The 13,022-nt window shown below is 53.1% G+C and overlaps 1 protein-coding gene across 7 annotated transcripts in view; it reads left to right on the top strand.

The window, feature by feature from the left end:
* Positions 1–5,767: 5,767 nt before the first annotated feature.
* FXYD6 (FXYD domain containing ion transport regulator 6) overlaps positions 5,768–13,022 on the top strand; it is a 39,869-nt gene continuing 32,614 nt past the window's right edge. Inside the window, exon 1 of one of the 7 annotated variants that reach the window (XM_074400667.1) lies at positions 5,768–5,900. The gene's annotated coding sequence lies outside the window, so the exon portion shown is untranslated. Of the gene's footprint in view, positions 5,901–6,170; positions 6,619–6,813; positions 6,926–6,985; positions 7,007–13,022 lie in introns of those variants that run through there. The other 6 variants (XM_074400670.1, XM_010334492.3, XM_003923646.4 and 3 more) reach the window with 6 other exon arrangements.

The following is a 13,022-nucleotide window of genomic DNA, read 5'->3' as shown; positions in this document are numbered from 1 at the left end:
GTATGTTATGGTTTTCCTGCAGGAAGACAGAGTGAAATTTCATTTCAGACTTCCCTCACTCTGACGGCCTTTGCTTTCTCCCTTTCCCAAAAATCAAGATCCTGATAGAAAGGTATCTACGTAAGGAAACGGGCCGTGCAGGACCCGTGCTCCAAAGAGAGATGCTGGTGTTTATGCTTCTGATGTGCTGGCATGTGTCAGGTGTGTGCTACTGGGCTGCAAGTGGTGGGTCAAGATCTTTTGGGGGAGAAGGACTTGTGCTGAATTTCTGCTTTCTCATAAGAAAGCCTGTCCTCCCCAGCTTAGTTAACCCACATCACAGTTAGGCTTGTATTGGCTGTATGGAACAGAGAACCAGCTACAGTCGCTTTATGTAATAGGAGTTGAATTTGCTCACCTAACAAGAAATCTGGGGTGAAGCCATTCGGATGTTGTTGATGGCTCTTTCAGCTTCTTGTCCTGCCATCCTTATTCAAATACTTATTTTCTTCATGGTTGCAAAATGGCTGCTTCACCTCCAGGCATCACATCCATGTTTCTGACAAGGAAGAATGATGATGAGGAAGACAGGAAAGAACAAGGCGAGGAGGGGGAAAGGGACATACCCCTGTGTTTTTCTTGGAGCAATTCTGTTCCAATCTCCTTGGCCAGAACTGGGTCATATGGACACCCGTAGTTGCCAAAGTGTCTGGGAAAGTGAGGCGTTTACACTGAACACGTTGCTGCTCAGCTAGAAAAATGTTCTGATAGAAAAGAAAAAGAAGATAATTAAAGCTGACCAGGGACCAAGCAGCATCTGCCACCCTCTCCTGACAGCTCCTTGCGCAGTCAGAGAAGACCTGCTTTTCATTCTCCAGGTCAGTGTGAGGGTTACCTGCTCTTCCTCTGGAAGCAGCCTGGCCCGGGAGGTCCCCAGGACTCACCATTTAGAAGAAGGCCTTCATCTAGAAATGATCAGAGCTCTGTGAGGCTCACTATCCATCTCTCCTCTGCCTGTGGCTTCAGTAGCACCAATTGCTTCCTCCCTTCATCTTGGCAAGAGAAAGCAAAGCTAGTGAATTTCACAGGTGTGTTCTTGGCCCAGGGTATCAGTGCTCAGGGAACCAGTTCTGAAGACTCTCTGAAGACTTATGGCTAAGACCTCTGATTAATATGGGAAGTTGCTGGCTGGAGATCAGAATGAATGTGGAGAAGCTGGTTGGCGCAAGACCATGCAGGGTCCTTCAAGTCAACGACTACAATTCACTTAAATTCACCAAGTTATAAGTGGATCACCACGCATGATAGCGGGGTCTGTAAGTGGAGTGAGATATCAGGTCTGACCTTAAGGAGTTCCCATTCTATTCGGGCAGCAGACACATGCAATTAAACAGCAAAGTTCAAGCTCCGATAAGTGCAATTATAAATGAAAAGACACAATGCTGTTAGTTACAACATGGATAAGACAGCTTTCATTTTAATAAGGTAATATTTGAATTTAGCTCTGCAGGATAGGTAGAATTCTTGTAAGTAGAGAAAAGAGGCAGAGGATATTTCAAGCAAAGAAAACTATGTAAACAAGTATTTGGGGGTAGGGAGCAGGCAGCATATTTGGATAACTGTGCATTGCTCTTTTGGTTTGGGACATGGCATTTACAAGGATTGGGGTGACAAAGTGACGGGGAAATAGGGCATGGAGTGGGTCAGGAGATGAAGCAGGAGAGGCAGGTGGATGTCAGGTGGTAAAGACTAAATGTCATGTTAAGAATTTGGACTTTAACTTCTAGAAAATAGTGAGCCATTGACGTTTTGAATCACATTTGTGTTGTGGAAGATAACTCTACCTAGAGGTAGGGGGACCATGGCAGAGTCATCAGTGGGAGTCTGGTGCCAGAGGCCTGATCTAGAACAGGAGTGTTGGGCAGGAAAGGAGGCACTGGGGGATAGACCAGAGCGTGGCATGTGTTTTGCAAGGTAACTGGGTTGGGGGCAGTGCAATTCATGAATTCAAGGAAGACATAAGAGGGAGTGGCTTCAAGGCATGGGAGTATGGATAGGCAGTGGACTGGGAGGATGGATAGGGAGTGGGTTGGGAGGATGGGTCGGGAGTGGGTTGGGAGTGGGTTGGGAGGATGGATAGGGAGTGGGTTGGGAGTAGGTTGGGAGGATGGATAGGCAGTGGGTTGGGAGGATGGATAGGGAGTGGGTTGAGGGGATTGATTGGGAGTGGGTTGGGAGGATGGATTGGGAGTGGATTGGAGGATGGATTGGGAGTGGATTGGGAGGATGGATTGGGAGTGGATTGGAGGATGGATTGGGAGTGGATTGGGAGGATGCATACGGAGTGGATTGGGAGGATGGATTGCGAGTGGGTTGGGAGGATGGATACGGAGTGGATTGGGAGGATGGATTGGGAGTGGGTTGGGAAGATGGATAGGGAGTGGATTGGGAGTGGATTGGGAGGATGGATAAGGAGTGGGTTGGGAGGATGGATTGGGAGTGGATTGGAGGATGGATTGGGAGTGGATTGGGAGGATGCATACGGAGTGGATTGGGAGGATGGATTGCGAGTGGGTTGGGAGGATGGATACGGAGTGGATTGGGAGGATGGATTGGGAGTGGGTTGGGAGGATGGATAGGGAGTGGATTGGGAGTGGATTGGGAGGATGGATAAGGAGTGGGTTGGGAGGATGGATTGGGAGTGGATTGGAGGATGGATTGGGAGTGGATTGGGAGGATGCATACGGAGTGGATTGGGAGGATGGATTGCGAGTGGGTTGGGAGGATGGATACGGAGTGGATTGGGAGGATGGATTGGGAGTGGGTTGGGAGGATGGATAGGGAGTGGATTGGGAGTGGATTGGGAGGATGGATTGGGAGTGGACTGGAGGATGGATAGGGCGTGGATTGGGAGGATGGATTGGGAAGATGGATAGAGTGGATTTGGAGGATGGATTGGCAGTAGATGGTGCTGACTCCCTGGGATTACTTTTCTGAGTCTCCTGGGGAGGTGACTGGACTGGAGATTGTGGACTCATCCAGCCTAAGTGGGTGGTAAAACCCTGGTTGTAGATTTAGATTGTCCAGAAATTATATGAAGTGTCCAAGGGCTCAACACAGCTGCTCGAGGGAGAAGCTGGAAGAGTCTGACAATGAAAGGTTGGGGAGACAGGAAGGGACACCCAGGATCAAGGAGTGATTTGGAAGTGAGCAGAGCTGTTTCAGCCAGGGAGCTAGGAAGCAGTTCTGTCCTAGGGGTTGAGGGCTTGGCATTTGGCTGAGCGGGGAGGATACACATTCATACCTGTGCAAAGCTAAGTGGGTATCCATGGACACAAAGCAGCAGTCAGTGGGCAAGATCGGCTCCCTTCTGCAGCCTCACCCCAGGATTAAGTGGCACCTCAACTGCCTTCTGTGTCTATCTAGAAGGGATACCTGCTAGGAGGGGAGAGCATCTCTTCTAAGACTCCTGGTCTCTCCCCTTTAATTTCCCCTTTGGGGCCTCCCTGTCCTGTGTGACCAGGACACAGGAGGTCACTCTATGACCTGTCTGTGGCTGTGTGACCAGGACACTGACATGCAGAAGGGCTATTTTGCTGCAATGTAAGGGAACTGGGGCAAGTGCTATCCAGATGGGAGTCTAGCCACACAGTTGTGAGTTACTTAGCCCAGAACAAGCTTCAAAGCATAGAGCAGCCCCTTACGCTCCCAGCAGTTAGTTGTACTGTCCTCTCCAGCTCCGGGTCTTCCCATGGTTCCAGTTCCAGGGGGTAGGGAGAGTTTCAGGAATGGTTTCCATCCTTTCTTATCCAACTTTCTCCACGGATGCGCAGCCCTGCCCCAGCTCTCTTTGCGCCTTGGGCTTGTAAAGAAGGCAGGCTCTTTAGTAGGGATCAGGCTCATTTCTCAGCTTCATGTTAGTGCTGCCCTGCACAGCCCCCTGAATCCTGACTTGCAGAGTCTGCCAGGAACATCCCAAGCCGGCCTCTCACCAATTCTTGCTCAGAACACTTTTCTTGATGCCTATCAGCGGCTTCCCATTGCCCTGAGGATAAAAGCTGGAATCACCAGGAATTATTGGGCCAGTCCTGCACTGGTGCCTTTCACACAATGCCCCTCCTGCCCCAGGGCCTCTGCACACACTGCTTCTGTTCCAGATGCAGAATCATTTTCCCACTGTGACACCCCAATTCTTGGCTCCTTTACCTCATCTTCTGAACATCTCCTGACCTTTCTCAAGTGCTATCTCTTCAGGGCTCTGAACTGTGTTTGAATTACACATTTATTCATGGGAACATCTGCTGAATCTCTATCTCAGCCAAGGACCACATCTTTCCCCTCCACATATCTTGGCCCAGGTCTCAGTGAAGAGTGGCTCCTCCTGCCCACAAATGGTTGAAAGAATGGAGCAGCTGGTGACCTCTTTTTACGAATGCCCACATCTACAGGGAGTAGATGTGTTTCTTTTCCTGCTAGAAGGGAGATGTGACTCACCCTAGAACAAGCTTGTGTGCTGCTTTGTAGCTGTAACACCCCAAATTCTTCCAGCAGTACCCCTGGATGGAAAGTGAAGACGTACTATTTGAGAGCCAAGCCATGGCCGTTCCTCTTGCAAATTTAGCTCTTGGTATCCCTCTGCAGCCTGGGCCGGTCAGCATTAGGGAGGGAGACCTGGGGAGTCACTGGGTCGAACACTTCGGAACTCTCTGGTTGGAAACGGGGCTGAACCAAAAGGTGGCTTGGCTTTGGAGTTCTGAACTATCCTTTCCCAAACAGGCTTGCAAAACTTGGCCTTGACGTGTCATGACCAGTAGGTGCTCTAAAAAGCAACATGGAGAGGTGGCCAGAAGGCAGGATTCAAGGGCATTTGGAGGGATGAATGTCCCTGCCCAAGGACATGGGCCTAGAAAGGGGTGTGGTTTTCAATCTTCCGCCTAGAACACATGGAAAGGAAAGGGCGATTGTAATGCAGTCCTCCGTTTATAGAGGAAAAGACAGGAACGGAAGGGTTAGGCACACAGATGGGCAAGATTTGAGCCTGGCTTTGGAGAAGGAGTTTTAGCATTCAGAGAAACCCCAGGGACTTCAGGACTGGGCCAGAGTGGCGTCCATTCAGCCAAGTCCCATGATTAAGGGGTCAGACCTGTGAGGGGAGGCTCTTCGGCTACTCTTCCTCAGTAGCTATTTATGGTTCCTCTACTGGTTCCAAATCCTTCTTGAGTTCATGTATATTTCCTGCCTTTTGAGACCTGACCATTTAAAGTGATTCAATCATCTAGGGCAGAGCTGGAAGAGACGTCAGGATCATCTAGTCCATCTCCCTAATTTCACAAATGAGAAAACAGGTGCAGAACCGGGGGTAGCAGAGGCAGGGCCAGGTTTCTTCCCAGCAGTACCCATCGTGCCCAGCTTGGGGTTTGTAAGGCAGTCTCCATGGCCCTGCCCAGGCTTGGATAATGACAGCCTTTCTCAGTAGCCACTCTCTCCACGCAGCCCGGCCCTACACACACCTTGACTGAGGCTGGACAGCCTCCATCTCAGCATGGCTCCTGGCTACTGACACTTGTGTTTCTTTGGTTTCTACCAGTGCCTGGTCCCTGTCCCTTCCTACAAGCTCTGGCCCCTAATAGTAAGAGCCAATTTCTTGAGCATTCACTATGATTCCCATGGGGTCAGTCTTCTACTAATCACGGTTTTCCTACGGGAGGAAGCAGACTCAGAAGCTGACAGCAGAGATGTGCTCCACGTCGCCTCACAGGCAAGGTTGCCGAGCTAGGATTTACATCTTCACATTCAAAATTCGTCATCTTGAATTTCGACTCGTGGGGACTGGACTGAGGAGGGGGTGGTACTGCGTGGCAGGGCCAGAGTTGGAAGGAGCTTGAAAAGAGGGTTCCAGCAGATCTACGTCTATGGTTCAGGTGAGGGCCATCCCCCCCAGCTCCCCACCTGGCTCTAGCTGTTAAATGACAACTACAACTGGAGCTGGCTCCTGCGCCCACGACACAGCCATTCATGCTTTTGGTTCCTATTCCCCTTAATTACCAAGGCTCCCAATTAACGTGGGCTGGTGTGTCTGGTGCTGGGTTATTTTCTCTTATTTTTCCGTTCCTCGGAGTTTACTATTGCGAGAGACACCAGCTCTGTCATTGCGTCTGCCCTGCTCCCTTCCCACCCTAACCGGAGGGAAACCGAAAAGCAACAGCTGATGGCAAATTCGCTCCGGCGCTAGCACGCCCCCTCGGCGGCCGTCTCCTGTTGCTTCTCGGAGCCTGACTGCCCTTTGGAAAAATCTCCCCGCTCCCCCGCGAGAGAAGGGAGCAGAGGACGCGCGCGAGCACGGAGCGGGAGGACGGGCAGGGAGAGGAGAGGGGGTCTGCGCGCCGCCGCTACCCAGAAGCCAGCTGACGGCGGCACGAGCCGGGGGGTCCCCGCGCCCAGCCCGGAGCGAGCCCCCGCCCTCGCCCCCGCCCCCGCTCCCGCAGGACGCGCCTCCCAGCCGGCCCGACTCCTAGGAGGAGGGGAGGCGGGAAAGCAGCTCGAGCCTCACCCACCGCCCTGCCCCCAGCCCCGCCACTCCCAGGCTCCTCGGGACTCGGCGGGTCCTCTTGGGAGTCTCGGAGGGGACCGGCTGTGCAGGTAGGCGGCTGGAGAGGTGGGCAAAGTTGGCTCCTCTTTCCGAGGCGGGGCGAGGCTCGGTGGGGACGGATCTCGGGAGCGCCGGGTTTTATTTGTTCAGTGGGTGTGTGCGGTCCTCCGCAGGCAGCGGGAAAGCGGGCTGGGGATGTAAACAAGGAGACCGGCGTCGGAAGAGGGGGGCTTCTGGGGGAGGCAGGCTCTGGCGCTGGGGGTGACGCTGGTGGCTGGGAATTGCTCTCGCTGCTGCCGTGAGCTTGCGGCCAGGGTTTTCGGGAGAAGGGGAAAGGGCTGCGCCCACCCTTTATCCGTGAGTTTTCCCTTTGTTACTTGGAAGCTGTGGACACTTGGTGGAGCGTGGGGAATTGCGGACGAGGGCGTGTGGCTGGATGTGAGTGTGGACACATGAGCGACACAAAATGGAACTTGCTGGTTTGGTGCTTCGGGAAGGTGGGGCTGGGCAGTGGGCACAGGTTGGGGGCGCAGGGAAAGAAGGATTCTAGAGCTTGGGGATTCTGGAGAGTGCATCATTTCCCCCTCCTCGTCTATCCATCCAATCCTGTTTCCTTTCCTGGGCTCCCTGGGGGTGCCCCATTTCCCCCTTTCCCCAGCAGAGCTGGCCCTGGTAGAGCTTCCCCTATTGTGTCTCCCGGGCTTCCGTGGAGAGTTGGGTGTGCAGCCTGGGGCTCCTAGCTCTGGCTTCTGGCTCTTGCAAGTGGTGGCTGGTAGAGGAGGCACCAGAGGGTGGGAGCTGGGAGCAGCCTCGCTGGAAACATGGACCTGCCCGGTCCCTTGCTGCAAGCCTGCACGCTCCGGGCGTTGTAGCTACTGGGGCTTCTTCCCCATCAGTGTGGCCTCTGCCTTCACTTCCTTTGTCTCTGTGGCTTCGTGCTCTCTGGCTGGGCTGGGATTTCCAGCTTTGAAGATGGATCAGTGGGCATCCCAGGCCCTCCCTAGAAGGAGCCCCCTCTGGGGATCCAGCCGTCCTCATATTATGGATGTATATGTCTGTGTCCGCAACTTAGCCTTTTGCACGTGACCTGCCTGGTCGTTGCCATGGAAACCCCTCCATTTCTCAGCCTCCCTTTTTTTTCTGCCCATTCCTCACCTCCATATCTCCTCCCTTCCCCCCAGTATGGTTGCCTAGATACTAGTTATCCCTGGCTAGGAGACCTACATATGTGGCTCCTACACCCAATTGGAGTGGCCCCTTACTCACACCACCCCTTCACACACACTGCACATCACCACGCCATAGACACATATAGACACATACCACACTACTCAATCAACACACCCTCACACTCACACCACACATACATCATACCACGTATACACACATACACATCAAACATACTGCATATATACCACACCACCACACACCACCTACAATGCTACACTGACACCCTACACTCACACTATGCATGCGCGCGCGCGCACACACACACACACACACACACACACACACACCGTGTACATCTAAATAAGCCTCAGGCTGGGCTGAGGCAGGGGAGAGAGAGGGCAGTTTCCTTCCTCATCCAGCATCTCCCTAGGGGTGTAGAGGGGAAGATGTGGAGGCTCAGGAAGCCCGCAAGGAAAACCCTAACATCTTCCTGGGAACCCTGCAGAAGAAGGTGGAGAAAAAAGCACTGCCAGATTCCCTCAGAAGGGGACCCCCTCCCTAAACCCTGCCTGGATAAAGGGTGGGCACAGCCCTTTTCCATCCTCCTAAAAGCCCTAGTCCTGAGCTCCAGGTGTTAACAAGAGCCTTTCCCAGGTGCTGCGCTCCAGAGGCTGGGCACGGACTAGAATTTCAATCTCTCTACTGCTGCTGCTCTCTGCCCTGACCCGGAGAAAGCCCAAGGCTCTGGGAGTCATCCTCACCAGCAGAGTGTCAAGGCAGGCTCTGGGACCATGGGAGGCTCTGAGCCCCCACAAAGGAGAAAAGGAAAAGCGGTTACTGTTCCAGGAAAGCCGAGGAGGGCAGGCCAGAGAGACAGGAAGAAGGAAATGAAGAGAGGGAAGGAGAGGGGCCACAGGAGCCAAGAAAGTGAAAGTTAGGGCTACCCACCGTTGCCTGGGGGTCAAGCCAGCCTCTCTCCCAACACATTTTCCCGCTTCTTGCTTGGCTCCTCTAACCAGATCTGTGTATCTAGAAGAGGAAGCAGGTGTGTAAAGGGCTCCAGGCTTGCCAGGCTTCTCCCAAGACCTGTGGCTTCTACAGTTCTCGGACGGTAGGCACCTGGGGGAAGAATTTCCTTCCTGGCTTCCACTGAATCTTTGGACTGACCTGAGGACCCATTTCATTCAATCATTCAAGAAACTGTTTTAAGTGTCTACTGTGTATTAATTGCTGGGGACATGAAGGTGAGGAGGGAGACATAGTCCCTGACATTGGAATCCTATGTTTCTCAGAGCTGAAAAAGGCCTTGAAGGAGCACCCAGTCGGGACATAGTTGGGAAACTGAGGCTCAGCAGTCGCATGGCCAGTAGTAGCTGAGGCCTTCTGACTCCTCGGCCAGGATTTTGGCCTTCACACTGCCAGTCCTGCATCTCCTGCCTTCTTTTCTCAGTCACCGTCAGAGATAGTGGGTCGATGGAAGCCTTTGGAGGGAGAGCCTTTGGTCAGCTGGTGACTGGGATGCCCTTCCAAAGTGAGGGTCCCCTAGTGGGTGGGAACACCTGAGGAGCCTGCTTTACAATGTTTTCTTGGAAGGCAAGTCTGGAAGGTGTGGCAAGGAGGGAGAGGGGGAAGGAGCAATTTACTAGACCCTGGAAACTCCCTGACAGCCTCAGGGGAGTCAGCCCACTGAGGCTTCCCCTAAATAAGAGCACCTCCTCTCTTCTTCCCAGCCCTGTTGGACTTAGTCGGCTGCCATCTGGATGGCAGACTGTGCCAGGCAGCCCCCAAGACTCACCTTTGAACAAATCACCTTCTGAGCACCCTGGAGGAAGCAAACCAGTCACAAAAGGCACAGCCTCAAGGAGGCAGGGAGCCTGGAGTGGAAAGGCCGGGTTCTAGTCCCAGCTCTGCCCCTGAGCTGCCATTCTACCCAAAGGCAAATGCATTCACTGTGTAAATACCCCTTTGGAGGCAAACTGGGCTTCTGGTGAAATCCAGAAATGGCTTAGACTGCTCTTCGGCGACGGAAAGCCTTGCAGATTTTAGACCTCTGTTTTCGCATCTGTTAATAGTGGGGTTTAGATTCATGATTTCCAAGGCATGTCTTCCTCTAAATTTGTGTGGATTATAAAATCTTGAAAGAGATCCCTTTTCTCTCCAGATACCAAATACTGCTCGTTATTTCACAATACAGGGCTGCAGCTGAGCTGAGCAGGAAGGGGCTGGACTCTGGTTACCCTGGAGAAAGCCTCCTTTTCACCCAGTGTGGCAGAAAGTGCCCAAGAAGCTGAAACCAAGCTATTTTCTTTAGGGCCGAAGGAGCCGGCTCCTCCTGGACACTGCGGTCTACCTGGTCTTTTCTACCAGGCTGCACACTGGGTGGTGTCTTTAAAGAGTTGCCCTCTGGAGAGGGTGAGACCCAGGGCCATCATTTTGGAGGTCCATGAACTCTTCTACAGGGAGAACCCCTGGCCAGCTGGAGAGTTGCAACAAGAGGGGCTGGTGGGGAACACAGTGCCCTGACACAGTCCCTGATGAGAGGCAGGACATCTCTGGCCGAAACAAAAGCATGCCACCAATTTGGCAGCATCGTCTCTGCTCCAGAATAGTGGAGGAGGGAGAGGCCCTGATCTGGGAGGGGATGAAGCCGGCTTGGAGGCTGCACAGGAACATGTTTGTTACAAAGATGTGGGTGGGAGCACGCAGCCTGGGAAGGGGCCTGGGGCCGTGGGAGTGGGGCTGTCCCGCTCAGAAAATCTGATATGGGCAGAGAGGGCCAACGATGAAGGGACATAGTTGGAATGACAGTAACCCCCACGTAGTTGGAGGACCTAGCCAGGCCCCGGTTGAGATACCAGAGGCCAAGGTTTCAAACTCCCCCTTTTACCCTTTTAATAAATGTTCCCCCATAGGGCAGGCAGGCCCTGTGGGCTTCTGAGGTTTCTCGTTCACTGAAGCCCTCCTGCTGAGGCACAGCAATGGGCTTGTCCTGTTCCTTCCCCTCCCCCACTGCCCACCTCACGTCCACCTCCTTCTAGGGGGCTCTGCGACCTTCGTCCTCCGTAGGAAGAGCCTCTCCATGCAATCACATGTGCACTCACGCTCGCACACACCTTCCCTTCCACACATGAGCATAATCTTCCACACCCGACAGGGAGGCTGGGGCTCACAGGTTCTCACGTGCCCTCTCACCTTGCCTGAAGAGCTGCAGTCTCTCAGACCATGGTGAAGACCTCTGAATCTCCACCCTCTCAGCCCACTGCATTTTACCCACTGGTGCTATAGCTTAGGCTCAGTTTTGCCACTCCTCTGCAGGCTTGACAGTGCCTGTTTTTTTTTTTTTTTGAAATGGAGTTTCGATTTTGTTACCCAGGCTGCACTGCAATGGCCCCATCTTGGCTCACCGCCACCTCCGCCTCCCAGGTTCAAGCAATTCTCCTGCCTCAGCCCTCCGAGTAGCTGGGATTACAGCTACTCTCAGATTATTTTATATTTTTAGTAGAGGCAGGGTTTCTCCTTGTTGATCAGGCTGGTCTTGAACTCCAGACCTCAGATCATCCACCCGTCTCAGCCTCCCAAAGTGCTGGGATTACAGGCATGAGCCCCCGTGCCCAGCCAACAGTGCCTATTCATAAGCACAGGTACCTGGTGTGGGCACTCCAGGCTCAGGGTGACCTGCCTGCAGCTACCTCTGCAGGCACCTTCTCCAGATGGTCATCCAAAGCCTGGTACTGTCCCACCCTCTGCCTGAGCTCAGGCCCTGCTAGAATGTGCCACGTAGATGGTGGCAGTCTTTGTAGGCACACAAACTTGGATTCTAACCTGAATTCTGATACGTCCTAGATTTCTTCCCTTTTCTAAGCCTCATTTTCCTTACCTGTCAAATGAGTGTGAGGTCTGTACAAGCTGAGCTGTGTAAAGGGCTCAGCATGGAGTAAACACTCAGTAGATATCGGCTGCTGTAGTAATGATAGTAATGACACATTATTGTGATGATTAGAATGGCATTCTTATTGTTATGTAATCCTTCCAGGCTCTTCCCAAGTGTTCATTCTTTCAAGTAATTCTTCCACATTCCCAATAAACAGGCATTAACATCCCCAATAAACATACTTCTCCTGTACCATGAATGTCCTGGGGGTTGTTCCCTGAGAGCACACACCTGCATTTTAGCTGCGGATGGACACACCTCCCCTCCACCACACCCTCCCCTCCCAATGGCAGGTCTGTTCTCCTCATAGTGCCTGGCACGGTGTCAGACGGTGGAGAAAACCCAGTGAGCACCACGTGTGCTGTGACGCGCCTGGGGAAGAGTCGTCACCACCAGGAGGTGTGGACACCCGGTTGTCCTTCCCGCCTGTCTCCCATACGCCAGTGCACACCTCACACTCCCAAGATGCACATCCCTTTATTACCATGCGTCGTCTCAGTCTGCCCAGTTGCTTTGGTCGAGTCTAGAAACTAAGATTTTGACCCCATCTGAGGTCTGACTGAGCGATACTTAAAAGCTGAAGTCAAAGGAGAGAGGCTGATTCCTCTCAGCATTTTGGTAGTTGGGATTTGACAGAAACCCAGAGAGCAGAAAGGAGGCAGTGGAGGATGGAGGGCTCACACGTTGTCGTGCGCCCTCTCACCTCGCCTGAAGGGCTGCAGTGTCTCAGACCATGGCGGTGGCCTCTGAACCTCCAGCCTCTCAGCCCACTCTATTTTACCCATCTGGGGTAATGATGCTGAAGTGTCCTTTCATTGACACATCAACATTTATTGAGCTTCTGCTGTGCTCAGTGCTGGGGATCCAGAGATGGCCAGGGTGTGCCTGTACTGTCCCAGGGAGCTGTAGTGTCATGGGGACACACATTGGTGACAGCCCTACGTGGGAAGGGGTGTGGGCCTTGGCTCTGTGAGGATGAGGATGCACTGGGGGAAGGGAGGGGACAACGTGTTTCCTGAAACAGAGATGGAGTCGGGTCAACAGTCCCCTCTTCCAAAGGTAGGGCACATTTCTGGGTATCCAGGCCCATGGGTCAGGGTTCGTCCTCACGCCACTTCCACCCGTAATGGAGACAATATGAAATTGTGCAAAGTTCCCTGTAGGCTGAAACATGCAGGCCAGAACTGTCCTTCTAAAGAGGTAGGCAGAGAGAGCAAAGGGGGCTTCCTGGTACTGTGGCCTGGCTGTGGGCAGGGTGGCGTGGGCCTGGATTCTGGGTTCCTGGCCCTGGTAGCTGCTCTGGGTTTCTGTGTCTGCTGCTGGAACTGCTGTCTGTCCTGTCTTGAATGGGCC

The sequence above is a fragment of the Saimiri boliviensis genome, chromosome 6 (assembly GCF_048565385.1).
Source record: "Saimiri boliviensis isolate mSaiBol1 chromosome 6, mSaiBol1.pri, whole genome shotgun sequence".
In the NCBI taxonomy this organism is placed as follows: domain Eukaryota; kingdom Metazoa; phylum Chordata; class Mammalia; order Primates; family Cebidae; genus Saimiri; species Saimiri boliviensis.
The sequence above is the reverse complement of the archived record's forward strand: the minus strand, read 5'-3'. Positions and strand labels throughout refer to the sequence as shown.